Source organism: Arachis ipaensis, chromosome B8 (assembly GCF_059453495.1).
Source record: "Arachis ipaensis isolate K30076 ecotype BB chromosome B8, ASM5945349v1, whole genome shotgun sequence".
Classification (NCBI taxonomy): Eukaryota; Viridiplantae; Streptophyta; class Magnoliopsida; order Fabales; family Fabaceae; genus Arachis; species Arachis ipaensis.
In genome coordinates, this window is record NC_142443.1 from 26,623,335 (window position 1) to 26,646,822 (window position 23,488).

A 23,488-nucleotide genomic window follows, 5' to 3' on the forward strand; every position below is an offset into this window, starting at 1 on the left:
GAGTTTCTAGTATCTCCTTCATGCTACGCTCTTCATTAGATTGTCCATATGGGGCTGTGGGAGGTCCTTGAATGCCCGAACGTCTAGAAGATAATTGACTTATTGCTTGCTCCAGTTGATGAAGGGTTGTTTGAAGTTGATCTACTGTTTCCTTGAGGCGAGCCTGTGATTCTGGAGGTGATGGATTTGGACATGGTACGTAGGGAAGTGGTGGTGTTTGGGAGTAATCGGATTGGGATTGGGGTAAATAAGGATCATATGGTGGTGAATGGTGAAAAGCAACTTGTGAGTGTGGTGGTTCAAAGCTACGTTGAGAGGGTGGTCTATAAGGACAGGGTAGGGCTTGTTGGTAGTTACAGGGTGGTCCACCATATCTATCAGCTTGGTATGCATTGTAGAATGGTCTTTGTCCATGATATCTTGGAGGGTGTTGTTGCCTAAAGGGTTGATCAAATCCTCTTGGCTCTATCCATCTTTGATTTCTCTGACCTTAATGCATATTCTTGTTATAGCTTTCACTCCTTTCAACAATATTAGAACCAAACTCAAAGCGAGAGGGGTGAGAATTCATAGTAGCTAATAAAAATTAAAAAGCAAAAATAAAATAAATAAACAGGCAAAATAAAATATTTACAATAACCAATAATAAGGCACACGTTTGCAGATCCCCGGCAATGGCGCCATTTTGACGTTAGGATTTTTGCTGGTAAAGAATTTTATAAAAAATAGTCGCGTTGTAGATATAGTTTCTAAACCGAAAGAAATCCCTTCGTACAAACGTTTTGGTTGTTACAAGTAACAAACCCCTTTAAAATTAATAACCGAAGTATTTAAACCTCGGGTCGTCTTCTCAAGGAACTGCAGGGAGGTATGTTCTTACTATTGGTTATGAAGATTGTAAATTGGGGGTTTTGAAAGTAAGGAACAAGTAATTTGAATGACAAGTAAAATAAATAAATAACTGTAAAACACACTTTTGGCAAGGTATGAGAAATTGGAAGTCCTATCCTAGTTATCCTTATCAATGGAGACAAGAATTGAATCTTAATCCCACTTAGTTAGCCTTTACTAAAGCAAGGGAAGATCAAGTGGATTAATTAGTCTGATCTTCAGGTTCTAGTCAATTCCTAAGAAAGGACTGGAATTATTGAAGTTCAATTCAATTAGCAAAGATAACAATTATCGATCACGTTGAGTTTGATAACTCCTGAGTTACTGATTTCTTAACCAAGACCAAAAGGGGAAAAGTAAATCTACTCGAATAAAAATATCTTCAGGTTGGAAGTAACAGTAACATAAACAAAAGAGAGCAATCATAAACTGAAATACCTCAAATAACATTAATTAAGAGAATTATCTGTAACATAGAAAAGTTCATAAATTAAATTGAGAAGATAATAAAAAGGAAAGTTGAACCTGATAAAAAGGGACAATCATGAAAGCAAGAAAAATCCTAAATCCTAATCCTAAGAGAGAGAGAGGAGAGAACCTCTCTCTAAAAACTACATCTAAATCATCAAAAGTAAATAATTGGAGACTCTCTTTTGAATGGATGCATTCCCCCACTTTATAACCTCTAATCTGTACTTGGATCTGGGCCAAAAAGGGCTTCAGAAATCGCTGGGAGCGTTTTCTGTAATTTCTGGTGCGTGGCCTCTATCACACGTCCGCGTGGGTCACGCGGTCGTGTCATCTGGAGTTTTCCTTATCACGCGTTCGCTTCGGTCATGCGTCCGCGTCATCTGCGTTCTGCTCAAGGCGCGCGTTCGCGTCATTCACGCGTTCGTGTCGCTGCCAGTTTCTTCAAAAACTCCATTTTGTGCTTTCCTTCCATTTTTTTATGTTTCCTTTCCATCCTTTAAGTCATTCCTGCCTTAGAAGATCTGAAACTACTCAACACACAAATCACGGCATCGAATAGTAATAAAGGGTAATTAAAATAATTATTCTTAAAGCATAGGAAACATGTTTTTCACATATCTCATATAATAAGGAAGGGAAAGTAAAACCATGCAATTAACATGAATAAGTGAGTGAAGCATTGAATAAATCACTGAAATTAGGTACAAAATATATCATAAAATATGGGTTTATCAGTGGTCTTGAGTTCAAAATTTGCATTCAAGTTGGGATGAAGCACATGTAGAGGTTGGAGAACAAAATCCAGTGCACCCGCTTCCTTGAGAGTATTTCTTCTTGGAGCGACCATGTTGTCAAAACCTAGATCAAAAGAAAAACTATTAGTAGTATCAACGGAAGAGTAATTGGTGCCTTCGTTGGATGACGATGATATGGTTGGTGAATTGGTAAGAACCTTTTCACCTTCCTCAAAGACCAACCGCCTCCGAGCTTGCCTAATATGAAGCAAGGTTCTTTCAATTTCCGAATCAAAGGGTTCTAAGCTCGGATTTGGTAGTGAACGCATCATACAATGAAGGAGATAAGAAACTCATGACATCAATCGGCATCTAAACAAAGACTAACCCTAACTAACAAACAAACAAGCAAACAATCAATTAATAGAGAAATGCAAGTATTCACATATCAACATATTCACACTAACCAATAGAATGGCACACATAAGCAAGTCCCCGACAACGGCGCCATTTTGATGAACGTAAATATTCTTATGCAGATTAGAAACTAGTGATAAATCTGATCGTGAGTATAGTCTAACCAACATACGAATACCGCATCAAACAATTCTAAAATCTATGACCGAGAGTATTGATCCCGAGTCGTTCTCCCTAGGAATTGCTTTAAAGTGTGCATCATTGATTAGGAAAGCTTTTATGGTTTTGAGAGTTGGTACAAGAATCCAAACTAGCAAGCAATCAACAATTAATGGAAATAAAAGCCTTGGCCAATGGTAAGCATTGGAAGTTCCATCATTATAGTTTCCTTCAATTATGATAAGAGTTGATTATTGCTTCACTTAGTTAATCCCCTAACAATGGAGGAAAGTCAAGTGAGAGTAACTAATTTGAGTCACAAGTCCTAGTCTCACCCTAGGAAAGTCTAGCTTTAGTGTACTCCAAGCCAATTAGCAATTCTCAATTCATAATCTACAATTGATATCCACTATTCAAGTGTCTCAAATAACTCAACCCCTAAGCCAAGTGAAAGAAATCTACTCCATAGCTAAGGTTGTCATTATCACAAACAATTGGTAGGCCATTATAGAAAACATGATGCAATTGAGAGAAGAGAATTGAATTAAAACTATCTATTCTAAACAACAATCACACAATTGAATGAAACCTCAATTCATTAATCCACATTCAAAGTAACAAAGTAAACCAAACCTAGATCTAAGAAATTTGAACCAAAAGAACATCAATTAAGAGTAGATCTACACTTGTAGCAAAACAAAAAGTCAATTAGCAATAGATCTCACCAAGAATTCAAAGGAAACTTGCAATGGAGGATGAAAACCTAGAGAGAAGTTGGAGTTTCTCTCTCTAAAAACAAAATGTAACTAACTTCCTAAAAAAATCTAGCATTATGACTCTCTCCCTAACACCCCTAAGCCTTGGTCTTCTTAAGCTTTTCCCTCCAAAATCTGCTCCAAAACAGGGCCTGGAAACCCCTTGAAATCGCTGGGCACGTGTTTCATTTAAAAAAATTATGTGCGCATATCGACGCGTACGCGCACTGAACGCGTACGTGTCCTTGGGCTCTTTTGCGATCTGCGCGCAGGCGTACGGTGCGCGCGAGCGTCATAAGGGATATGGCCCAGCCATATAAGCACGCCGGCTCCTCGCTCGGCTCCACTGCGCTGGCTCTGGATGAGCGTATCCATGCGTACGCGCACAGTGCGCGTGCGCGCGCATGTCCAAACTTCAATTCTTTTATTTGTTTCATGCTCCTTCCATTCATGCATGCTTCCTCCATTCCCCTTGGCCATTTTCGCCCTATAACTTCTGAAATCACTTAACAAATGGATCAAGGCATCTAATGGTAATAGAAGAGGATTACAATATCTAAATTTTGATGCAAAAGAAGCATATTTTCATCTATGAGGTAAAATGGGAAAGAGACACGAAATCATGCAGTTTTATATGAATAAGTGTGGAAGATCATTGATAAAACCCTTAGATTCTATGCATGATAAACCCTAAAAACGGGGTTTATCAGTGGTTCAGCCTCTATCCATTTGGTGTAGTAGTCGATGGCGACTATGAGATATTTGACTTGCCCCGGTCCGACCGGGAAAGGTCCGAGCAGGTCGACTCCCCACTGTGCGAAAGGTCGGCAGGACGTTAATAGGCCTAGTTCGGTTGCCGGCGCTTTGTGGAAGTTGGCGTTCTCTTGGCACTTAACACATTTCCTTACGAACTCTTTGGAGTCCGTCATCATCGATGGCCAGTAATATCCAGCTCGGATGAGCTTTCTTGCTAGGGCTTTGCCCCCGATGTGGTGGCCACAGCACCCCTCGTGGACTTCTCTTAGCACGTAGTCCGTCTGGTCGGGATGCAGGCACTTCAGCAAGGGTTGGCTAAGTCCCTTTTTGAACAGTTGGCCCTGTATGATCGCATATTTGGCTGCCTCCCTTCTCAATGCTTGATGAGTAGATAATTTATACGCTTTTTGGCATTGTTTTTACATAGTTTTTAGTATGTTTTAGTTGGTTTTTAGCATATTTTTATTAGTTTTTAATTAAAAATCACATTTCTGGACTTTACTATGAGTTTGTGTGTTTTTCTATGATTTTAGGTATTTTCTGGCTGAAATTGAGGGAGCTGAGCAAAAATCTGATTCAGGCTGAAAAAGGACTGATGATGCTGTTGGATTCTGACCTTTCTTCACTCAAAGTGGATTTTCTGGAGCTACAGAACTTCAAATGGTGCACTCTTAATTGCGTTGGAAAGTAGACATCCAGGGCTTTCCAGAAATATATAATAGTCTATACTTTGCTCAAGGATAGATGATGTAAACTGGCGTTCAACGCCAGTTCCATGTTGCAGTCTGGCGTCCAGCGCCAGAAACAAGTTACAAGTTGGAGTTCAACGCCAGAAACAGGTTACAACCTGGCGTTGAATGCCTAAAACAGCCCAGACACGTGAGAAGCTTAAGTCTCAGCCCCAGCACACACCAAGTGGGCCCCAGAAGTGGATTTCTGCGCTATCTATCATAGTTTACTCATTTTCTGTAAACCTAGGTTACTAGTTTAGTATTTAAACAACTTTTAGAGATTTATTTTGTACCTCATGACATTTTTAGATCTGAACTTTGTACTCTTTGATGGCATGAGTCTCTAAACTCCATTGTTGGGGTGAGGAGCTCTGCAGCGTCTTGATGAATTAATGCAATTATCTCTGTTTTCCATTCAAACACGCTTGTTCCTATCTAAGATGTTCATTCGCGCTTCACTATGAAGAAGGTGATGATCCGTGACACTCATCACCTTCCTCAATCCATGAACGTGTGCCTGACAACCACCTCCGTTCTACATCAGATTGAATGAATATCTCTTAGATTTCTTAATCAGAATCTTCGTGGTATAAGCTAGAATTGATGGCGGCATTCATGAGAATCCGGAAAGTCTAAACCTTGTCTGTGGTATTCCGAGTAGGATTCAAGAATTGAATGGCTGTGACGAGCTTCAAACTCGCGATTGTTGGGCGTAGTGACAGACGCAAAAGAATCAAGGAATTCTATTCCGACATGATCGAGAACCAACAGATGATTAGCCGTGCTGTGACAGAGCATTTGGACCATTTTCACTGAGAGGACGGGAAGTAGCCATTGACAACGGTGACACCTTACATACAGGTTGCCATGGAAGGAGCCTTGCGTGTGTGAAGAGGAGTACAAGAGAAAAACTGAAATAAAGAAGACAAAGCATCTCCAAAACCCCAACATATTCTCCATTATTGAGTAACAAGTATTTGTTTTATGCCCTTTGACTTTTTACAATTAAAACTAAGAATTATTATTGATATTATATCCTGACTAAGAGTTACAAGATAACCATAGCTTGCTTCAAACCAACAATCTCCGTGGGATTCGACCCTTACTCACGTAAGGTATTACTTGGACGACCCAGTGCACTTGCTGGTTAGTGGTACGAGTTGTGAAACGTGTGATTCACAATTCATGCACCAAGTTTTTGGCGCCGTTGCCGGGGATTGTTTGAGTTTGAACAACTGACGGTGAATCTTGTTGCTTAGATTAGGAAATTTTTGTCTTTTGGGTCAGAGTCTTTTATTTTCTTTTCAAAAATTTTTCAAAAAAATATTATTTTTCTTGTTTGATCTTTAATTTTTCTCGTTCTGTTTCTTTTCTTGTTTTTCTTGTGCCTTTTCAAAACATTAATTTTCAAAAAAAAAAAATTTACTCCTTCAAAACAATTGTTATATCCATAACTCAGTTGGCTAGAGCGTTGGTCTATGTTCTTGGTAATTTGGTATTTTCTTTTCAAAATCTTCTTTTTCAAAAAATAATTTTTCTATTAAATCTTGTACCAAACTTTAAGTTTGGTGTTTTCTTGTTGATTTTTCTTTGTTTTTCGAAAATTTTAGCTTGGTTTTCTAAAAATTTTATGTTTGGTGTTCCTTCTTCATGTTCTTGTTGTTCTTGTGAGTCTTCAAGGCGTTCTTGAGTTTTCCTTGTGTCTTGATCTTAAAATTTTTAAGTTTGGTGTTCCTTGGTGTTTTCCCTCCAAAATTTTTGAAAACAAGGAGCATTAGATCTAAAAATTTTAGATCTTGTGTTATTTTATTGTTTTTCTCTTTCCTCATTAAATTCAAAAATATCTTTTCCCTCTATTTTAAAGCAATTTTTCGAAAATCAATTTTAAAATTCAGATTTTTTATTTCAAAATTTAAAACCCTTTTCAAAAAAAAAATCATATCTTTTTCAAAACTTCCTAACCACTTTCTCTCTCCTCATTTTTTTTGAAAATCCTCACCCAATTTTTATTTATTTTATTTTAATTTATTTTATTTTCGAAATAAATAAATAAATAAATAAATAAAAATATTTTTTTCTAATTTTACATCATCTCCTTTTCTCCATCATGGATCTAAGTGGAAACGAACAGTCCAGAAGGACTCTGAGGTCATATGCTAACCCCTCTACTGCTTCATATGGGAGTAGTATCTGCATACCCTCCATTGGAGTCAGTAGCTTTGAGTTGAATCCTCAGCTCATTATCATGGTGCAGCAAAGCTGCTAGTATTCTGGTCTTCCACAGAAAGAACCTACAGAGTTTCTGGCACAGTTTTTACAAATTGCTGACACAGTACATGATAAGGAAGTAGATCAGGATGTCTATAGATTATTACTGTTCCCATTTGCTGTAAAAGACCAAGCTAAGAGGTGGTTAAATAACCAACCTAAGGCTAGCATAAAGACATGGAAACAGCTGACAGAAAAATTTCTGAATCAATACTTTCCTCCAAAACGGATGACACAGCTAAGGCTGGACATCCAAGGCTTTAAACAAGGAGATAATGAATCTCTTTATGATGCCTAGGAGAGATACAGAGAGATGCTAAGAAAATGCCCCTCTGAAATGTTTTCAGAGTGGGTTCAGCTAGACATCTTCTATTATGGGCTTACAGAAAGGGCTCAGCTTTCTCTAGATTACTCAGCTGGTGGATCTATCCACATGAGAAAGACAATTGAATAAGCTCAAGATCTCATTGATACAGTTGCCAGAAATCAGCATCTGTACCTAAGCAGTGACCCTTCCATGAAAGAAGAGGTTAAAACAGTAACTGCTGAACTCAATCCTGCAGAACAAGCTGCTGAATCCAATCAGCAATTGGATTTTCTAATAAAACAGTTAGCCGAATTCAAGGAGAGACTACAAGAGACAAGGATGGCTAATATAAATATGGAAGAACAATTAAAGCAAACAAAGCAGCAGCTGTCAAAACAAATAACAGAAGAATGCCAAGCAGTTCAATTAAGAAGTGGGAAAACATTAAATACCCCACCTCAAGGTAGCAGGAAGCCAAGAAATGAGCAAACTACCCAAATTCCATCTGAGGACAGTAAGAGCCCGGGGAAAAATAATTCTAGCGCTAAAACGCCAGAAATTGGATGGAAGGCTGGCGCTAAACGCCCAAACCATGCTCAGGACTGGCGTTCAACGCCAGAAACAAGCAAGGAACTGGGGTTGAACGCCCAAAGAAAGCACAGTTCTGGCGTTCAGACGCCAGGAACAGATGAGGAGTTGGCGTCTAACGCCACTCCAGCTTCCAACCCTGGCTTTCAAATGCCAGTGAGGGATCAGACACCTGCAAGTGCTGATAATAAATCCCTCAAGAAGGCTTCTCAACCTACCTCTGTAGGAAATAAACCTGTAGTAACTAAGGTTGAGGAATACAAAGCCAAGATGCCTTATCCTCAAAAACTCCGCAAAGAGGAGCAGGATAAGCAATTTTCCCGCTTTGCAGACTATCTCAGGACTCTTGAAATAAAGATTCCGTTTGCAGAGGCACTTGAGCAAATACCCTCTTATGCCAAATTCATGAAAGATGTCTTGAGTCATAAGAAGGATTGGAGAGAAACTGAAAGAGTTCTCCTCACTAAAGGTGCACGAAATTATGATCTCCAGGCTCGAACAAATCCTGGTAATGGCTCCAGAGCTTGGTGCTCTGATCTTAATTCATAATTGTCACAACTTCGATACAACTAACCAGCAAGTGCACTGGGTCGTCCAAGTAATACCTTACGTGAGTAAGGGTCGAATCCCACGGAGATTGTTGGTATGAAGCAAGCTATGGTCACCTTGTAAATCTCAGTTAGGCAGATATAAAGTGATAATGGTGTTTTCGAATATTATATAATAAAATAGGGATAGAGATACTTATGTAAATCATTGGTAGGAATTTCAGATAAGCGAATGGAGATGCTTTCGTTCCTCTGAACCTCTGCTTTCCTGCTATCTTCATCCAACCAGTCTTACTCCTTTCCATGGCTGGCTTTATGCAAGGGCATCACCGTTGTCAGTGGCTACATCCCCTCCTCTCAGTGAATAATATGCTCACGCACCCTGTCACGGCACGGCTATTCATCTGTCGGTTCTCGATCATGCTGGAATAGGATTCACCCTCCTTTTACGTCTGTCACTAACGCCCAGCACTCGCGAGTTTGAAGCTCGTCACAGTCATTCAATCATTGAATCCTACTCAGAATACCACAGACAAGGTTTACACCTTCCGGATTCTCTTGAATGCCGCCATCATTCTAGCTTACGCCACGAAGATTCTGGTTAGGAGATCTAAGAGATACTCATTCTAGCTTAATTCATGTAGAACAGAAGTGTTTGTCAGGCACGCGTTCATAAGGGAGAAGGATGATGAGCGTCACACATAATCATCACCTTCATCACGTTCTTGGGTGCGAATGGATATCTTAGAAGCGAAATAAGAAGAATTGAATAGAAAACAGTAGTACTTTGCATTAATCTTTGAGGAACAGCAGAGCTCCACACCTTAATCTATGGAGTGTTGAAACTCTACCGTATGAAAATACATAAGTGAAGGTCCAGGCATGGCCGAGATGGCCAGCCCCCAAAACGTGATCAAAGGATCATAAGGTAATCCAAAGATGTCTAATACAATAGTAAGAGGTCCTATTTATAATAAACTAGTCACTAGGGTTTACATGAGTAAGTAATTGATGCATAAATCCACTTCCGGGGCCCACTTGGTGTGTGTTTGGGCTGAGCTTAAGTGTTGCACGTGCAGAAGCCATTTGTGGAGTTGAACGCCAGTATTTGTGCCAGTTTGGGCGTTCAACTCTGGTTTTGGATCCTTTTCTGGCGCTGGACGCCAGATTTGGGTAGAAAGCTGGCGTTGAACGCCAGTTTACGTCGTCAATTCTTGGCCAAAGTATGGACTATTATATATTGCTGGAAAGCCCTGGATGTCTACTTTCCAACGCAATTAGAAGCGCGCCATTTCGAGTTTTGTGGCTCCAGAAAATCCACTTTGAGTGCAGGGAGGTCAGAATCCAACAGCATCAGCAGTCCTTTTTCAACCTCTGAATCTGATTTTTGCTCAAGTCCCTCAATTTCAGCCAGAAAATACCTGAAATCACAGAAAAACACACAAACTCATAGTAAAGTCCAGAAATGTGAATTTAACACAAAATCTATTAAAAACATCCCTAAAAGTAACTAGATCCTACTAAAAACATACTAAAAACAATGTCAAAAAGCGTATAAATTATCCGCTCATCACAACACCAAACTTAAATTGTTGCTTGTCCCCAAGCAACTGAAAATCAAAATAGGATAAAAAGAATAGAATATACTATAAATTCCAAACTATCAATGAAACAGAGCTTCAATCATATGAGCGGGACTTATAGCTTTTTGCCTCTTGAATAGTTTTGGCATCTCACTTTATCCATTGAGGTTCAGAATGATTGGCATCTATAGGAACTTCAGATTTCGAATAGTGTTATTGACTCTCTTAGTTCAGTATGATGATTCTTGAACACAGCTTCTTTATGAGTCTTGGCCGTGGCCCTAAGCACTTTGTTTTCCAGTATTACCACCGGATACATAAATGCCACAGACACATAATTGGGTGAACCCTTTCAGATTGTGACTCAGCTTTGCTAAATTCCCCAATTAGAGGTGTCCAGGGTTCTTAAGCACACTCTTTTTTTTTTTACTTTGGACCTTGACTTTAACCGCTCAGTCTCAAGTTTTCACTTGACACCTACACGCCACAAGCACATGGTTAGGGACAGCTTGGTTTAGCCGCTTAGACCAGGATTTTATTCCTTTAGGCCCTCCTATCCACTGATGCTCAAAGCCTTGGGATCCTTTTTATTTCCCTTGCCTTTTGGTTTTAAGGGTTATTGGCTTTTTGCTCTTGCCTCTAGGTTTTAAGAGCTTTGGCTTTTTCTGCTTGCTTTTTCTTTTTCTTTCTATATTTTTTTTTTCGCCTATTTTTTTTCTGCAAGCTTTGTTCTTTGCTGCTTTTTCTTGCTTCAAGAATCATTTTTATGATTTTTTAGATTATCAAATAACATGTCTCCTAGTCATCATTCTTTCAAGAGCCACATATTTAACATTCTTAAACAGCAACTTCAAAAGACATATGCACTGTTCAAGCATACATTTAGAAAACAAGAAGCATTGTCACCACATCAATATAATTAAGCTAAGTTCAAGGATAAATTCGAAACTCATGTACTTCTTGTTCTTTTGAATTAAAACATTTTTTCATTTAAGAGAGGTGATGGATTCATAGGACATTCATAACTTTAAGACATAGTTACTAACTACTAATGATCATGTAATGAAGACACAAACATAGATAAGCACATAACATAGAAAACGAAAAACAGAAGAAATAAGAACAAGGAATGAATCCACCTTAGTGATGGTGGCGTTTCCTTCTTGAGGAACCAATGATGTCCTTGAGCTCTTCTATGTCTCTTCCTTGTCTTGTTGCTCCTCCTTCATTGCTTTTAGATCTTCTCTGATTTCATGAAGGATGATGGAGTGCTCTTGATGTTCCACCCTTAGTTGCTTCCAATAATTGTGTGGAAGAAAATGTATCCCCTGAGGTATCTCAGGGATCTCTTGATTTGCAGTCAAATGTTCTACCACTGAGCTATAGACCCTTGATGGAAGCTTTTGTCTTCCCTTTCCTCTTTCTAGAGGCTTCTCTGGCCTTAGGTGCCATCAATGGTTATGGAAAAAACAAAAAAGCTATGCTTTTTACCACACCAAACTTAGAATGTTGCTCGCCCTCGAGCAAAAGAAGAAAGAATAGAAGAATAAGAAGAAGATATGGAGGAGATGGAGGGAGATGTGTATTCGGCCATATGGGTGGGATTGGGTGGGAAAGAGATGTTGAATTTTGAAGGAAAGTGGGTGTTTGGATGTGAGTGGTAAAGAGTTAATAGGGAAGAGTGTTTATTGGGAATAGAGGATGATTGAGAAGAGAGAAGAGAGTGAGTGGAGGTAGGTGGGGATCCTGTGGGGTCCATAGATCCTGAGGTGATCCTGTGAGGTCCACAGATCTTGAGGTGTCAAGGCATTTACATCCATGCACCAATTTAGGCATGCAAAATGCCCTTGCACACAACTCTGGGCGTTCAGCGCCAGGTTGGTGCCCATTTTGGGCGTTCAACGCCCATTTGCTGCCATTTCTGGCGTTGAACGCCAGAACCATGCTTGTTCTGGGCGTTCAGCGCCAGAACTATGCTCTGTTCTGGCGTTTGAACGCCAGACAGATGCTCCTCCAGGGTGTGATTTTTCTTCTGCTATTTTTGATTCCGTTTTTGAATTTTTTGTTTATTTTGTGACTCCACATGATCATGAACCTAAGAAAACATGAAAAACATTAAAAATAAGAATTAGATAAACATTGGGTTGCCTCCCAACAAGCGCTTCTTTAATGTCAATAGCTTGACAGTGGGCTCTCATGGAGCCTCACAGATGTGCAGAGCTTTGTTGAGACTCTCCAACACCAAACTTAGAGTTTGGATATGGGAGTTCAACACCAAACTTAGAGTTTGGTTGTGGCCTCCCAACACCAAACTTAGAGTTTGACTGTGGGGGCTCTGGTTGACTCTGCTTGGAGAGAAGCTTTTTCTGCTTCCTCCCCATGGTTGCAGAGGGAGATCCTTGAGTTTTAAACACAAGGGAGTTCTCATTCCATTGAAGGAATATTTCACCTCTGTCAACATCAATCACAGCTCTTGCTGTGGCCAGGAAAGGTCTTCCTAGGATGATGGATTCATCCTCTTCCTTTCCAGTATCCAGGACTATGAAATCAGCAGGGATGTAAAGGCCTTCAACCTTTACTAACACGTCCTCTACTTGTCCATAAGCCTGTTTTCTAGAGCTGTCTGCCATCTCTAATGAGATTTTAGCAGCTTGCACCCCATAGATTCCCAGTTTCTCTATTACAGAGAGGGGCATGAGGTTTATTCCTGAACCAAGGTCACACAGAGCCTTAAAGATCATGGTGCCTATGGTACAGGGTATTATGAACTTTCCAGGATCCTGTCTCTTCTGAGGCAATGTCAGTTGATCCAGATCACTTAGTTTATTGATGAACAAGGGAGGTTCAACTTCCCAAGTATCAATGCCAAATAATTTGGCATTCAGCTTCATGATTGCACCAAGAAACTTGGCAGTTTGCTCTTCAGTAACATTCTCATTCTCTTCAGAAGAGGAATATTCATCAGAGCTCATGAAGGGCATAAGGAGGTTCAATGGGATCTCTATGGTCTCTAGATGGGCCTCAGAGTCCTTTGGTTCCTCAGAGGGAAGCTCCTTATTAATCACTGGACGTCCCAGGAGGTCTTCCTCCTTGGGATTCACGTCCTCTCCTCTCCTCACAGGTTCGGCCATGGCGCTTATGTCAATGGCCTTGCACTCTCCTTTTGGATTCTCTTCTGTATTGCTTGGGAGAGTACTAGGAGGGATTTCAGTGATCCTTTTGCTCAGCTGGCCCACTTGTGCTTCCAGATTTCTAATGGAAGATCTTGTTTCATTCATGAAACTTACAGTGGCCTTAGATAGATCAGAGACTAAGTTTGCTAAATTAGAAGTATTTTGTTCAGAGTTCTCTATCTGTTGCTGAGTGGATGATGGAAAAGGTTTGCTATTGCTAAACCTGATTCTTCCACCATTATTAAAGCCTTGTTGAGGCTTTTGATCCTTCCATGAGAAATTTGGATGATTTCTCCATGATGAGTTATAGGTGTTTCCATAAGGTTCACCTAAATAATTTACCTCTGCTATTGCAGGGTTCTCAGGATCATAAGCTTCTTCTTCATAAGAAGCCTCTTGAGTACTGTTGGATGCAGCTTGCATTCCATGCAGACTCTGAGAGATCATATTGACTTGCTGAGTCAATATTTTATTCTGAGCCAATATGGCATTCAGAGTATCAACTTCAAGAACTCCCTTCTTCATAGGCGTCCCATTACTCACAGGATTCCTTTCAGAAGTGTACATGAACTGGTTATTAGTAACCATGTCAATGAGTTCTTGAGCTTCTGCAGGCATTTTCTTTAGGTGAATGGATCCACCTGCAGAAGTGTCCAATGACATCTTTGATAGCTCAGATAAACCATCATAGAATATATCCAGGATGGTCCATTCTGAAAGCATGTCAGAAGGACACTTTTTGGTCAACTGTTTGTATCTTTCCCAAGCTTCATAGAGGGATTCACCTTCTTTCTGTCTGAAGGTTTGAACATCAGCTCTAAGCTTGCTCAGCTTTTGAGGAGGAAAGTACTTGGCTAAGAAAGCCGTGACCAGCTTATCCCAAGAGTTCAGGCTGTCTTTGGGTTGAGAATCCAACCATAATCTAGCTCTGTCTCTTACAGCAAAAGGGAAAAGCATGAGCCTGTAGACTTCAGGATTTACTCCATTAGTCTTAACAGTATCACATATCTGCAAGAACTCAGTTAAGAAATGAAAAGGATCTTCAGATGGAAGTCCATGAAACTTGCAGTTCTGCTGCATCAGAGAAACTAACTGAGGTTTCAGCTCAAAGTTGTTTGCTCCAATGGCAGGAATGGAGATGCTTCTTCCATGTAAATTGGAATTAGGTGCAGTAAAGTCACCAAGCATCTTCCTTATATTATTATTATTTTCGGCTGCCATCTCCTCTTCCTGTTCGAAAATTTCTGAAAGGTTATTTCTGGATTGTTGTAATTTAGCTTCTCTTAAATTTTTTTTTCAGAGTCCTTTCAGGTTCTGGATCTGCTTCCACAAGAATGTTCTTATCCTTGCTCCTGCTCATATGACAAAGAAGAAGGCACAGAAAAATAATAATAATAATAATAGAGATCCTTTATACCACAGTATAGGGATCCCTATGTGAGTAGAAGAAGAGGGGGAGACAAATAATGTAATATAATGGAAGAAACACAACTGTGAGGAGGCTAGAGATGTGAGATGAGATGTTAGGATATGAATGAATAAATAGAATAAGATGGGAGAGAGGGAATTTTCGAAAATATTTTTGAAAAAGAGTTAGTGATTTTCGAAAATGGTTTTTGAAAAATGTTAGTAATTTTCGAAAATTTTTGAAATCAAAAATAAAAAATAAAAATAATTAGTTAATTAAAAAGAAATTTTTGAAAAAGAGGGAAGATATTTTCGAAAATTAGAGAGAGAGAGTTAGTTAGGTAGTTTTGAAAAAGTTAAGAAACAAACAAAAAGTTAGTTAGTTAGTTGAAACAAATTTTGAAAAGATAAGAAGTTAGGAAGTTAGAAAAGATATTTTGAAAAGATATTTTTGAAAAAGATAAGATAAGAAGATATTTTTGAAAAGATATGATTGAAATTAGTTTTGAAAAAGATTTGATTTTTAAAATCACAATTAATGACTTGATTCATAAGAAATCACAAGATATGATTCTAAAACTTAAAGTTTGAATCTTTCTTAACAAGCAAGTAACAAACTTCAAATTTTTGAATCAAAACATTAATTGATTATGTTATTTTCGAAAATTTGATATAAAAATAAGAAAAAGATTTTTGAAAAATATTTTTGGAATTTTCGAAAATAACTAAGAATTTTGAAAAAGATTTGATTTTTGAAAAAAAGATTTTGAAAAAGATAAGATTTTCAAATTGAAAATTTGATTTGACTCATAAGAAACAACTTGATTTTAAAAATTTTTGAAAAAGTCAACTCAAATTTTCGAATTTGATGAGAGAAAAAGGGAAAGATATATATTTTTTTTTATTTTTGAATTTTTATGATGCAAGAGAAAAACAAGAAAAATGATGCAATGCATGAAATTTTTAGATCAAAACAATGAATGCATGCAAGAATGCTATGAATGTCAAGATGATCACCAAGAACACTTTGAATGTCATGATGAACATCAAGAACATATTTTTGAAAAATTTTTTAATGCAAAGAAAACATGCAAGACACCAAACTTAGAATTCTTTAATGCTTAGACACTAAGAATTCAAGAATGCATATGAAAAACATGAAAAGACACAAAACAAAAAATCATCAAGATCAAACAAGAAGATTTACCAAGAACAACTTGAAGATCATGAAGAACACTATGAATGCATGATATTTTCGAAAAAATGCAAGATGCATATGCAAGTGACACCAAACTTATGATATGACTCAAGACTCAAATAAGAAACACAAAAATATTTTTGATTTTTATGATTTTCTAATTTTTTTGGATTTTTATTTTATATTTTTCGAAAAATTCTTTTGAAAAAGAAAATAAGGATTCCAAAATTTTTAATATGAATTCCAGGAATCTTGCCATGTTAGTCTTAAAGCTCCAATCAAAGGGTCAGGCATGGCTTAATAGCCAGCCAAGCTTTAATCAAAATATGAGTGTAATTCAGACATGACAAGCCTAACATGCTCTATCCAAAAGAATTAGACATGGCTTTACAGCCAGCCATGCTTCACATGCTTCATGAAACACTGGAATTCATTCTTAAAAATTCTGAATAAATTTTTTTTTTTGAAAACATTTTTATTTTTTTTCGAAAACAGATGAGAAAATTTTAGAAATATTTTTGAAAAATTTTTGAAAATAAAATAAAAAGAAAATTACCTAATCTGAGCAACAAGATGAACCGTTAGTTATCCAAACTCGAACAATCCCCGGCAACGGCGCCAAAAACTTGGTGCACGAAATTGTGATCTCCAGGCTCGAACAAATCCTGGTAATGGCTCCAGAGCTTGGTGCTCTGATCTTAATTCATAATTGTCACAACTTCGATACAACTAACCAGCAAGTGCACTGGGTCGTCCAAGTAATACCTTACGTGAGTAAGGGTCGAATCCCACGGAGATTGTTGGTATGAAGCAAGCTATGGTCACCTTGTAAATCTCAGTCAGGCAGATATAAAGTGATAATGGTGTTTTCGAATATTATATAATAAAATAGGGATAGAGATACTTATGTAAATCATTGGTAGGAATTTCAGATAAGCGAATGGAGATGCTTTCGTTCCTCTGAACCTCTGCTTTCCTGCTATCTTCATCCAACCAGTCTTACTCCTTTCCATGGCTGGCTTTATGCAAGGGCATCACCGTTGTCAGTGGCTACATCCCCTCCTCTTAGTGAATAATATGCTCACGCACCCTGTCACGGCACGGCTATTCATCTGTCGGTTCTCGATCATGCTGGAATAGGATTCACCCTCCTTTTACGTCTGTCACTAACGCCCAGCACTCGCGAGTTTGAAGCTCGTCACAGTCATTCAATCATTGAATCCTACTCAGAATACCACAGACAAGGTTTACACCTTCCGGATTCTCTTGAATGCCGCCATCATTCTAGCTTACGCCACGAAGATTCTGGTTAGGAGATCTAAGAGATACTCATTCTAGCTTAATTCATGTAGAACAGAAGTGTTTGTCAGGCACGCGTTCATAAGGGAGAAGGATGATGAGCGTCACACATAATCATCACCTTCATCACGTTCTTGGGTGCGAATGGATATCTTAGAAGCGAAATAAGAAGAATTGAATAGAAAACAGTAGTACTTTGCATTAATCTTTGAGGAACAGCAGAGCTCCACACCTTAATCTATGGAGTGTAGAAACTCTACCGTATGAAAATACATAAGTGAAGGTCCAGGCATGGCCGAGATGGCCAGCCCCCAAAACGTGATCAAAGGATCATAAGGTAATCCAAAGATGTCTAATACAATAGTAAGAGGTCCTATTTATAATAAACTAGTCACTAGGGTTTACATGAGTAAGTAATTGATGCATAAATCCACTTCCGGGGCCCACTTGGTGTGTGTTTGGACTGAGCTTAAGTGTTGCACGTGCAGAAGCCATTTGTGGAGTTGAACGCCAGTATTTGTGCCAGTTTGGGCGTTCAACTCTGGTTTTGGATCCTTTTCTGGCGCTGGACGCCAGATTTGGGTAGAAAGCTGGCGTTGAACGCCAGTTTACGTCGTCAATTCTTGGCCAAAGTATGAACTATTATATATTTCTGGAAAGCCCTGGATGTCTACTTTCCAACGCAATTGGAAGCGCGCCATTTCGAGTTTTGTGGCTCCAGAAAATCCACTTTGAGTGCAGGGAGGTCAGAATCCAACAGCATCAGCAGTCCTTTTTCAACCTCTGAATTTGATTTTTGCTCAAGTCCCTCAATTTCAGCCAGAAAATACCTGAAATCATAGAAAAACACACAAACTCATAGTAAAGTCCAGAAATGTGAATTTAACACAAAATCTATTAAAAACATCCCTAAAAGTAACTAGATCCTACTAAAAACATACTAAAAACAATGTCAAAAAGCGTATAAATTATCCGCTCATCAGCAGTCATTCTGAAAAGCTTCCCAGAAAAGCTTAAAGATCCCGGGAGCTTTATGATACCATGCATATTAGAGGGTAACTGCACCAAGACAGCTCTATGTGATCTTGGGGCAAGCATCAACCTAATCCCTGCATCCACTATCAGAAAGCTTGGCTTGACTGAAGAGGTCAAACCAACTCGGATCTGTCTTCAACTTGCTGATGGCTCCATTAAATACCCATCAGGCACAATTGAGGACATGATTGTCAAGGTTGGGTCATTTGCCTTCCCTACTGACTTTGTAGTGCTGGAAATGGAGGAGCACAAGAGTGCAACTCTCATTCTAGGAAGACCATTCCTAGCAACTGGACGAACCCTCATTGACGTCCAAAAAGGGGAGATAACCCTGAGAGTCAATGAGGATGAGTTTAAGTTGAATGTTGTCAAAGCTATGCAACATCCAGACACATCAGACGACTGCCTGGGCGTTGATATTATTGACTCCCTGGTGGAAGAGGTCCATATGACTGAGAGTCTCGAATCAGAGCTAGAGGACATTTTTAAAGATGTTCAGCCTGATCTGGAGGAACCAGAGGAAATAAAAGAACCTCTAAAAACTCCTCAGGAAGAAGGTGACACTTTTCCTGTAATCATAAGCTCTGCTTTAGGGCCACAGGAAGAGAAAGCACTAATTCAGGTGCTAAGGACACACAAGACAGCTCTTGGGTGGTCCATAAGTGATCTTAAGGGCATTAGCCCAGCCAAATGCATGCACAAGATCCTATTGGAGGATGATGCTAAGCCAGTGGTTTAACGACAGAGGCGGCTAAATCCCGCCATGAAGGAGGTGGTACAGAAAGAGGTCACTAAGTTACTAGAGGCTGGGATTATCTATCCTATTTCTGATAGCCCCTGGGTGAGCCCTGTCCATGTTGTCCCTAAGAAGGGAGGAATGACAGTGGTTCATAATGAAAAGAATGAACCGGTTCCTACAAGAACAGTTACAGGGTGGCGTATGTGTATTGACTACAGAAGGCTCAATACATCCACCAGGAAGGATCATTTTCCTTTACCATTCATAGACCAGATGCTAGATAGACTAGCAGGTCATGAATATTACTGCTTTTTGGATGGCTATTCAGGTTGCAACCAAATTGCAGTAGATCCTCAGGACCAAGAGAAAACAGCATTCACATGTCCTTCTGGAGTGTTTGCCTATAGAAGGATGCCTTTTGGTCTGTGTAATGCACCTGCAACCTTTCAGAGGTGCATGCTCTCGATCTTCTCTGATATGGTAGAGAAGTTTCTGGAAGTCTTCATGGACGACTTTTCAGTATTTGGAGACTCATTCAGCTCCTGCCTTAACCATTTAGCACTTGTTCTGAAAAGATGCCAAGAGACCAACCTAGTTTTAAACTGGAAAAAATGTCACTTTATGGTGACTGAAGGGATTGTCCTTGGGCATAAAATTTCAAACAAGGGAATAGAGGTGGATCAAGCTAAAGTTGAAGTAATTGAAAAATTACCACCACCTGCCAATGTTAAGGGAATCAGAAGCTTTCTGGGGCATGCAGGATTCTATAGGAGGTTTATAAAGGATTTTTCAAAAATTGCAAAACCTCTGAGCAATCTGCTAGCTGCTGACATGCCATTTGTGTTTGACACAAAGTGTCTGCAGGCGTTTGAGACCCTGAAAGCTAAGCTGGTCACAGCACCAGTTATTTCTGCACCAGACTGGACATTACCATTCGAACTAATGTGTGATGCTAGTGACCATACCATTGGTGCAGTATTGGGACAAAGGCATAACAAGATTCTGTATGTCATTTATTATGCTAGCAGTGTTTTAAATGATGCCCAAAAAAATTACACAACCACAGAAAAAGAATTACTTGCAGTGGTTTATGCCATTGACAAGTTTAGATCCTACTTAGTAGGATCAAAAGTGATTGTGTACACTGACCATGCCGCTCTTAAATATCTACTCACAAAGCAGGATTCAAAGCCCAGGCTCATAAGATGGGTGTTGCTTCTGCAAGAGTTTGATATAGAAATAAGAGACAGAAAAGGGATAGAGAATCAAGTAGCTGATCACCTGTCCCGGATAGAACCAGTAGCAGGAGCATCCCTCCCTCCCACTGAGGTCTCTGAAACCTTTCCAGATGAGCAATTGTTTGCTATTCAGGAAGCTCTGTGGTTTGCAAACATTGCAAACTATAAGACACAAGGTTCTCCTTCTGTAACCATGGAGAGGAAGCATGAAAAGCTTCTCTCACTGTAGAGTCAACCAAAGCCCCCACAGTCAAACTCTAAGTTTGGTGTTGGGAGGCCACAACCAAACTCTAAGTTTGGTGTTAAACCCCCACATTCAAACTCTAATTTTGGTGTTGGGAGGTCCCAACCTTGCTCTGATTATCTGTGAGGCTCCATGAGAGCTCACTGTCAAGCTATTGACATTAAAGAAGCACTTGTTGGGAGGCAACCCAATGTTATTTAATTATATCTATTTATTTTCCATGGCTATTTTATGTTTTCTTTAGGTTGATGATCATGTGAAGTCACAAAAACAAATAGAAATTCAAAAACAGAATGAAAAACAGCATGAAAAACAGCACACCCTGGAGGAAGATCATTCTGGCGTTTGAACGCCAGAAACAAGCATCTGTCTGGCATTTAACGCCAGAAACAAGCACCAAGTTGGCGTTTAACGCCAGAAACAAGCATCAGTCTGGCGTTAAACGCCAGAAACAGGCTACATTTGGGCGTTTAATGCCAGAAACAGGCAGCAGTCTGGCGTTAAACGCCAGGATTGCACATTAAGGGTATTTTGTACGCCTAATTGGAGCAGGGATGCTAAATCCTTGACCCCACTGGATTTGTGGACCCCACAAGATCCCCACCTACCTCACCATTCAAATTCAAACCATTTCCCTCCCAAACCCACCCATTCACACACTTCCATCTCCTCCATCTTCTCCATTTCTTTCTTCTTTTGCTCGAGGACGAGCCAACCTTCTAAGTTTGGTGTGGTAAAAGCATTGCTTTTATTTTTCCATAATTCAGTGGTAGAGCAATTGACTGCAGATCAAAGAGCTATGAGGAAAGAGCAACAAAGGCAAGGAAGAGACATAGAGGAGCTCAAGAGCACCATTGGTTCTTCAAGAAGAGGAAGACACCACCCTCATTAAGGTGGACCCATTCCATAATCTCCTTGTTCTTATTTTCCTATTTTTCGTTTACTATGCTTCATGTTTAATTATGTTTGTGTCTTTACTATATGATCACTAGTACCTAAGTGTCTATGTCTTAAAGATATGAATGTCCTATGAATCCATCACCTTTTTTAAATGAAAATTATTTTCTAAAAAAGAAAAAGAAGTACATGAATTTTGAATTTTAAAATAGTTTAATTATTTTGATGTGGTGGCAATACTTTTTATTTTCTGAATGAATGCTTAAACAGTGCATATGTCTTTTGAATTTGTTGTTTATGAATGTTAAAACTGTTGGCTCTTGAAAGAATGATGAAAAAGGAGAAATGTTATTTGATAATCTGAAAAATCATAAAAATGATTCTTGAAGCAAGAAAAAGCAGTGAAGAACAAAGCTTGCAGAAAAAAATATGAAAAAAAAAAGAGAGCAAGAAAAAGAAAAAGCAAGCAGAAAAAGCCATAAGCTCTTTAAACCAAAAGGCAAGAGCAAAAAGCCAATAGCCCTTAAAACCAAAAGGCAAGGGTAATAAAAAGGATCCAAGGCTTTGAGCATCAGTGGATAGGAGGGCCTAAAGGAATAAAATCCTAGCCTTAGCGGCTAAACCAAGCTGTCCCTAACCATGTGCTTGTGGCGTGAAGGTGTCAAGTGAAAACTTGAGACTGAGCGGTTAAAGTCGAGGTCCAAAACAAAAAAACAGAGTGTGCTTAAGAACCCTGGACACCTCTACTTGGGGACTTTAGCAAAGCTGAGTCATAATCTGAAAAGGTTCACCCAGTTATGTGTCTATGGCATGTATGTATCCGGTGGTAATACTGGAAAACAAAGTGCTTAGGGCCACGGCCAAGACTCATAAAGTAGCTGTGTTCAAGAATCAACATACTGAACTAAGAGAATCAATAAAACTATCTAAATTCTTAGTTCCTATAGATGCCAATCATTCTGAACTTCAAAGGATAAAGTGAGATGCCAAAACTGTTCAGAAGCAAAAAGCTAATAGCCCCGCTCATCTAATTAACACTGATCTTCATAGATGTTTTTGGAATTCATTGTATATTCTCTTCTTTTTATCCTACTTTGTTTTTAGTTGCTTGGGGATAAGCAACAATTTAAGTTTGGTGTTGTGATGAGCGGATAATTTATACGTTTTTTAGCATTATTTTTACTTAGTTTTTAGTATGATTTAGTTGGTTTTTAGTATATTTTTATTAGTTTTTAATTAAAAATTACATTTCTGGACTTTACTATGAGTTTGTGTGTTTTTCTATGATTTCAGGTATTTTCTGGCTGAAATTGAGGGAGCTGAGCAAAAATCTGATTCAGGCTGAAAAAGGACTGATGATGCTGTTGGATTCTGACCTTTCTGCACTCCAAGTGGATTTTCTGGAGCTACAGAACTCCAAATGGTGCGCTCTCAATTGCGTTAGAAAGTAGACATCCAGGGATTTCCAGAAATATATAATAGTTCATACTTTGCTCAAGGATAGACGATGTAAACTGGCGTTCAACGCCAGTTTCATGTTGCAGTTGGGCGTCCAGCGCCAGAAACAAGTTACAAGTTGGAGTTCAACGCCAAAAACAGGTTACAACCTGGCGTTGAACGCCCAAAACAGCCCAGGCACGTGAGAAGCTTAAGTCTCAGCCCCAGCACACACCAAGTGGGCCCCAGAAGTGGATTTCTGCGCTATCTATCATAGTTTACTCATTTTCTGTGAACCTAGGTTACTAGTTTAGTATTTAAACAACTTTTAGAGATTTATTTTGTACCTCATGACATTTTTAGATCTGAACTTTGTACTCTTTGACGGCATGAGTCTCTAAACTCCATTGTTGGGGGTGAGGAGCTCTGCAGCGTCTTGATGAATTAATGCAATTATCTCTGTTTTCCATTCAAACACGCTTGTTCCTATCTAAGATGTTCATTCGCGCTTCACTATGAAGAAGGTGATGATCCGTGACACTCATCACCTTCCTCAATCCATGAACGTGTGCCTGACAACCACCTCCGTTCTACATTAGATTGAATGAATATC

General features: G+C 39.1%; 1 non-coding gene across 1 annotated transcript; it reads left to right on the top strand.

Annotated features, from left to right (window-relative positions):
• Positions 1 to 14,098: 14,098 nt before the first annotated feature.
• On the top strand, positions 14,099 to 14,206 carry LOC148547500 (small nucleolar RNA R71). The gene has a single exon (XR_015897399.1). It is a non-coding gene; the product is annotated as a small nucleolar RNA R71 (small nucleolar RNA).
• Positions 14,207 to 23,488: the final 9,282 nt, after the last annotated feature.